This window comes from Silene latifolia, chromosome 7, assembly GCF_048544455.1.
Source record: "Silene latifolia isolate original U9 population chromosome 7, ASM4854445v1, whole genome shotgun sequence".
Lineage (NCBI taxonomy): Eukaryota > Viridiplantae > Streptophyta > Magnoliopsida > Caryophyllales > Caryophyllaceae > Silene > Silene latifolia.
In genome coordinates this window covers 107564678-107572001 of record NC_133532.1, presented here as the reverse complement: position 1 = coordinate 107572001, position 7324 = coordinate 107564678, and positions in this window count along the sequence as shown.

The following is a 7324-nucleotide window of genomic DNA, read 5'->3' as shown; positions in this document are numbered from 1 at the left end:
ATTTGTTATACGAACAGTGGTGGTGTTGTGGTGTTGTCACTAGTGGTTAAGGGTGGTGATTAGTAGGAAAGGTAGCCATTCTAAAGAGGTTGATTTTGTAGAGGCCGGATTGGTATGTATGGTCGTGAGGGGGTATACGATGTGATTATAGGAGGCGGTGGCTAGTACTTGGGTACTAATGGTATGGTTACATTTGGCAGGAGGTGATAGTTATGCGAATGGGAGAATGTGTTATGAAGGGCATGCGAGTTAAGCTCGGGCGAGAGATAACCTTTATCAAGTGGTAACTTAGGTGATCAGGATTGACTGGTTGGATGTGATTACGGGTCTATGATGTGTATAAATGTTTGTGTGAGGTTCTGACCTCACGAGAAGTGGTATGGTGTGATAGTTATGAAGTTGTTATCTGAATGTTCTGTAATATATGTTGGGTACAGTAACCTAATGGAATGATATTCAAAAAGTAATAATTTGAGTAATCTAGCATGGCTAGGTATACTTGTATGTGTATTCATGATATATGTTTATTACGTGAAAAGGTATGGATGATATTCATGAGGTTCTTATCTGTTTATTTCGTATGATTTGTTGCATTGTGATCTAGTAGAGCGGTTTTAATGTAGTTTTCTTATCATGGAAGTTGTACTGAGTCAGTGATTATGTGATTGTATAATTTGCGATGACTATAGGTGTGGCTGTTGTACCTCGGGTGGTGATCCGGGCAGGGTACTTCGTGTTGTGATGCGGGTATTTTTGCGCTGCGGTGCGGCTGTTGGTGGCGGTGTTGCGATGCCGTCATCGGTTGTGGTGGAGTAGGCGGGATGATTATGACTCGAGTTTTTGAAAGTACATACCAGTTATACATAGATCGTTGTTTTGTTTACTGCGGTTTCCTACGAGTTTCGGTTTGGACAGATAGACGGTTGTTTTGTTTATTAATGTTTCTTACCAGCTTCAGTTTGGGTGTGAGGGTAGAGTATAATGTGGAAGAGAGTTGTATATGTTTCCGTTGTTGTTATAGTATAGTGATATCCTGTTGATGGGACACAGTTGTGAGAGGTTGTTAGAGTACTTTTGACCTTGTTTTGGATGAGGCATGGGTTGACATAGTAATGGCAAGTGATTTGTGGAACATGTGTTGAACTGATCTGGATGCTGCAAGTAGTTCATAATCTTTTATAGAGACAGTGAACATAGGGTGTTGGGAATTAGTATCATGTTAAGTTAGGAATGAGTTTTGCGGTAATGAAAGAAAAGAACTTGAGGATCTAGTGTCAGGGTGGGTAATAAGTGTGGATCGTGAGTTATGCTTTTGGGGATATGTGCTTTGTATAGAGGAGTATGTCGTTTTACAGTAATGTGGAAGAATTGGAGTATTGGTTATGCTAAGGTTTTGTGGTAGAGGTTACGTGGTGTACCGATAAATTAAGGTATAAGAACTGTTTAAGTAAGAAAGCCCTGGAAATAGGAATGGTTATAGGTGTTGAGGTTATAGGCGGTTATCTTTGACATGTGATGATGATGAGGATAATGAGAAGATACAGCTAAGGATCTAGTATTAGTGAGTTACGAGGACCTAACATTTATCTTAAGAGGAGTAGGATGCGACAAAGAGAGTTTAATGGTTATACATGTTATAGTAGATTTGGAGATTTGAGTCTTGATGGAGAATAAAGAATGGATTTGTATTGTGGTGGATATTGTTAAAAAGGTCATGGTCGTGCTTGTAGTAGTTCGATGTTTAGGAATACTTCGATACTGTGGACAGTTAGATGATAATGTTTATGAGTCCGATAGTGTTGATAGTTGGATGATGATGTTTATTAGTGTGAGTAAACTTCGAGGACGAAGTTCCTTTTAAAGGTGGTAGTATGTAACATTCCGTTTGATGTGTATGAGTGTCGTGATATTGGAGATTCTAGTGGATAATATGTAGTGAGACGAAGCTAGCGGCGTTGGTGGATGGTATTTGGAAATGTATGGAGTTAGTGTCGAAAGACTATAATGTGGTGGATAAGATATCGTGAGTCATGTTGTGGAGGTAGGCATAGTTGTTGGAGTTGGTGTTAAGAGTTCATGTTTTATAGGTTGGGGTTTCGTTTTGAGTTCTTAATTGCGTTGTTGTGTTTTGGTCGAGTTAGTATGTTTGTTTTGAGTATGGGTTGAACTTCGGGGACGAAGTTCTTTTTAAGGAGGGAAGATTGTAATACTACGGTTTTCTATGTCTATGGGTACACTATCGAGTGAGGCTTACTCTGTCGAGTAAGTATCTTTTTACGCAAAACAGTAGCTGACTTGATGGGTACTCGATCGAGTAAGTGTGACACTCGATCGAGTAAGGGGCACTCGATCGAGTAAGTGACTTACTCGATCGAGTAAGTGTGTCTTACGGATTGTTTAGCCGGGTTTTGTTAATAATGCGAGAGTAATATAAAAAGGTTTCCGTCACTTTGCTTAATCACCTTTAACATTCTAAAACCTTTCAAAGAGAAGAATAACAGTTACGTACATCGCATCCATCACATTGTTAACAAATCCAGCTTGGTTTGTCGGATTGGCTTGTTCTTTACGCCGTTGTGATCATTGTGTCAAGGGTAAGCTTCTTATATAATTTTTATAATGTTTTGATAAGTTTGTTTAAACCCTAATTGGGTAAATTGGGGGTGTTGAGGAGTATTGTTAATGTTAGATTGTGATTGTATGATTGTGTGTTTATAGGAGGTGATTTCGTTGAAGAACGATTATGATTAGCTAATTGTGACGATCTTGGTGATTGCTTTTACAGGTAGGGTTTCCCTACTCAGTATTGGTTACATGACGTTGGTGATAATTGATTGTTGTTGTTATTGTATATCATATCGGTATTGGTTTGGTGATTGTTGATTGTAATGTTGGTTGCATAACTGTCTGTGGTTTGCAAGGTGCGTCCTCGGCTGAGTGGAGTCACTTGCGGGAGTGGCTTCAAGACCTTGATTCGCCTTCTGTGGAACCCGCCACAGAAGGGATGTGCACATTAAGGAACTTGGGTTTATCGCTCGGATGAGATGAGCAGGGCTTAGGTGGGAACGGCTGCGGTCCCCCACTGGCGGTGTGGAATACTTGTTGCGATGAGTATTCTGGCAGGACTACACACTTTAGTGTGTAGTCAGGTGTGTGGTGGTATATTGGAGATTGGGTTGTTTGGTTGGTTTGTTGTATTGTTTTTGTTGCAGCTGTGTTGTTTGTGTAATCAGTATTGAGCCCGTTTAAATGTTTTAAAAACTGTGGTGATCCATTCGAGGGTGGTGAGCAGTTGTCTAGCAGGTATACTATGGATGCGCGCGGGATTAGCTGGGGATGGAGTTGCCACAAGTATGATAGTAGACTTCCGCTGTGTTGTCTTTATACTTTTGTACTTCGGTTGTAGTTTGGTTTTAGAACAGTTGTACTTTACTTTACAGTTGGTTTTGTTATTTAATCACTTAAAGTTATTTATTAAAGTACGTTCTTTTATGGTATATTTGATATACATTGCCTCGGGTAACCGAGATGGTAGCATTCTCATGCTGTAAATGGTCCTGGTAAGGCACTTGGAGTATGAGGGTGTTACATTTATAACCTACTTACTATATTTTTGTATGTTAAATAATTAACATCTCTATACATCTAATAAACTATAAAGTTTAATAAAATTGCATAGATTTTAAATTTAATATATAATTTTGGGATGATAATAATTAATACCATAAGTGTGCATGTTTATACTAATTAATTATTTTATTTTAAGAAAATTGACCATCTTCTAGTCTTCTATAAATATTTAGGAAAATTACCAGGCATCTTCTTTCTTTTAGTCTCCTTGATATTGACCATCTTAATTAATTATTTTATTTTAAGGAAATTGACAAACTTAATTAATTATTTTATTTTAAGAAAATTGACCGTGTTTAGGAAAATTATCAAGCTTCTATATAATTTAATTTTAACCCAGACTATGTAATATTTGTATTGAGATCCCTTAATCGGGTCCATCACACGGTGCTATTGATTTAAAACTATATAATATAATTAACTAGTTTGAATGCTCGTGCGTTGCAACGGGTAATTAACTTATTTATAATGCAAAAAAAATATTATAAGGGTCTAATGTTTACATTCTATGTCTAATGATTTATTGTTTACATATTATTAAAATATTTCTTTCCAAAAAAAAAAAGATTAATATATACGTGGGTTAACTCTTATTTATAATCATATAATCACCCCCACCTTATACTAATTTTTCGATGTGGGACAATTCTACTATTTATAAGTAATATATTCACCAAACTTGGATTATTTTTCTGATGTGGGACAATTCTACTATTTATACGTAGTATATATTCATTAAACCCGTGCTGTTTTTCAATGTGGGACAAATAACATAGTCATAATTACACCATCTTTTTTGTACTTAGTTCGACATCCAACCAGATCCCGAATACCGAATACGGACAATTGCTACTCATTATATCTAATAGTTATATTTAAATTTAATAATATGATCGGGTACTCTACAGTAATATTTGTACGTTGTTTTTCTTCAATTTTTTTTATCATAATTGAGATACGGAAATTTCCCGTGGTACTCCTTATTTTTGTCAGATTTTCCATGTTACCCCCACTTTTAAGAATCTGCCTATAGTACCCTTGAGGTTCCATTTTTTTTTGCCCATGGTACTCCCTAATGTAAAGGCTGTTAAATGGACGTTAAGTTTGATGGCGTGGCAATAAAATAACAATTAAAAAATAATACCCTTTTATTGTTTTAGTGGTATGGATATCTCTCTCTTTTAAATGAAAATTTAATTAACTATATCATTATAATATTGGAAATTTCTCATGGTAACCTTGAACTTTGATAGATTACACATGGTACCCCTAATTTTAAGTTTCTACAAATGGTACCCCTGTGTTCACCTTTTTCTTTCCCAGAATACCATTTGAAAACTTCTGTCATAACGCCATTACTCCTATGACTTGTGAAGCCTTTTTCTTTTGTTATCTATTATACAAACACTTCATCATCTAATTCCTAAATCCATATTTTATTTAATAAACTAACATTTAATACCTGAATAACAAAACACAAATAGCATTGCATGCTCAATTACTCATCTAGTTACTCATAGGAGTAACGACATTATGAAAAAAAGTAAACACAAGGGTATTATATGTAGAAACTTAAAATTAGGGGTATTATGTGTAATCTACCAAAATTCGAGGGTACCATGAAAAATTTCCGTTATAATATTGACCATTTTATCGCTCTTTCTCCCACCTAAAAAATGTTACAACTTTAAAAATTGAACATTTAATTCAAGATTATGTTTAAAGTTTCTTATATAATAAGTATACTTTAAGAGATTCGATATATTTGGAGTGATACCTAAGTTCCAAGGATAAATCCTATTTATAATCATGGGATCACCCCACCTTATGATAATCTTCTAATGTGGGACAATTCAACTATTTATACATAGTATATATTTATCACACCTACATTATTTTTCAATGTGAGACGAATAACATATTTAAAAGTACACCATATTTTTTGAAACTAATTCGACATCTAACCCGATTTAATAATAAGCAAATACTATATTATCTATTAATATTCACACGTTTGTTTTCTATTTTTTTTATCATAATTAAAATATGTGCAAATGAACCTATACTCTAATGATAGAATTTTTTTTAACACAATTCTAATTATATTATTTAAACGTAGTATATTTACCACACATAAATTATTTTTCCATGTGGGACATATAAAATCTATAGGTAGAAAATATAATGATATAAACTTTTAAGAGCTCTCCAAGACAATAGTTAAGAGTCTCAAAAGATTTTGGGTTGATGCCTAAGTTCCAGGGATGCCTCCTATTTATAATCATAAAATCACCCACTTTATGCTATATTTCGTTGTGTGAAAATTCTATTTTTTATATGTAGTATATTTGTCACACCTATATTATTTTTAAATGTGGGACATATAACATACTATGAAATACACCATCTTTAATACGTGCAAATTATATGAAATCTATATATACTCTAATGATAGCATTTCTTACCATGAATCTAATAATATTATTTTCATAATTTTTTTACCGACATTATTTCGTCAAATGAAATGTAATTTTTTTTTTTATAAATATTATAAACATCATTTGAATATAAAATAAGAAATACAGAGTATATATTATAATAACTAAAAGATTTTCCAAAGATTAACTTAGGTTAGAAATCATTACTGTAGAGACAGTAATACAAAATCTTTTAAGAGCTCTCTCTGACAATACTTAAGAGAATCAAAATATTTTGGGTTATGACTTCTATTTATAATCATAAGATCACCCTGCCTTATGGTAATCTTCCGATGTGGGACAATTCTAATATTTATACATAGTATATTCACCACACTTACATTACTTTTCAATGTAGGACAAATAACATACTAAGTACACCATTTTTTTTTCCGCACATACTTTGACATCAACCCGATTTAATAATGATAAAATACAATACAATCTACACTCTAATGATAGCATTTTTTTGTCACAATCTAATTATATAATTTTCATACGATACTTTTTTGTCAAATAAAATATAAAGTTTTTATATCAAAATTATAAACATCAATTTAATATAATATAGAAAATGTATATATATATATATATATGACAGTTCTATTATTTATACATAATATATTCACCACAAATACATTATTTTTTAATGTTGGACATATAACATACTAAAAAGTACACATCTTTTATATCAAAAAATTTTGGGTTAATACCTAAGTTTCAAGGATGCCTCATATTTATATTTATAGAATCACCCTACCGTATACTATTCTTTCGATGTGAGATACATAATTTAATTATTTAGACGTAATATGTTAATCATGCCTACATTATTTTTCAATGTAAAAGATATAATATACCAAGAAGTACATGTCTCTTCTTAAAAAAACCACTATTGTATACATATTATTTTTCTTTGAAGGTAAAACCACTTAGTCTCGATCATTAGATAGGGATCTCTATATCGTACATATAACGACTCATTAACGCTCTATTACTGCATTCAGAAGACAACCATTAGTAAAATCTTTATTTTTGTACTGTGTCAGGAGACTACCATTAGTAAAACCTTTAGTTTTGTATTTTTTTATTTTCTTGTTCATGTTCTTAACTCTTTCCCGGGTAGTTCCCAACGATTTCCACTTTATTTTTTATATCATATCGTAGATAATGATAGAAAATCTTAAGAGCTCTTTTAAACAATATTTATGAGATTC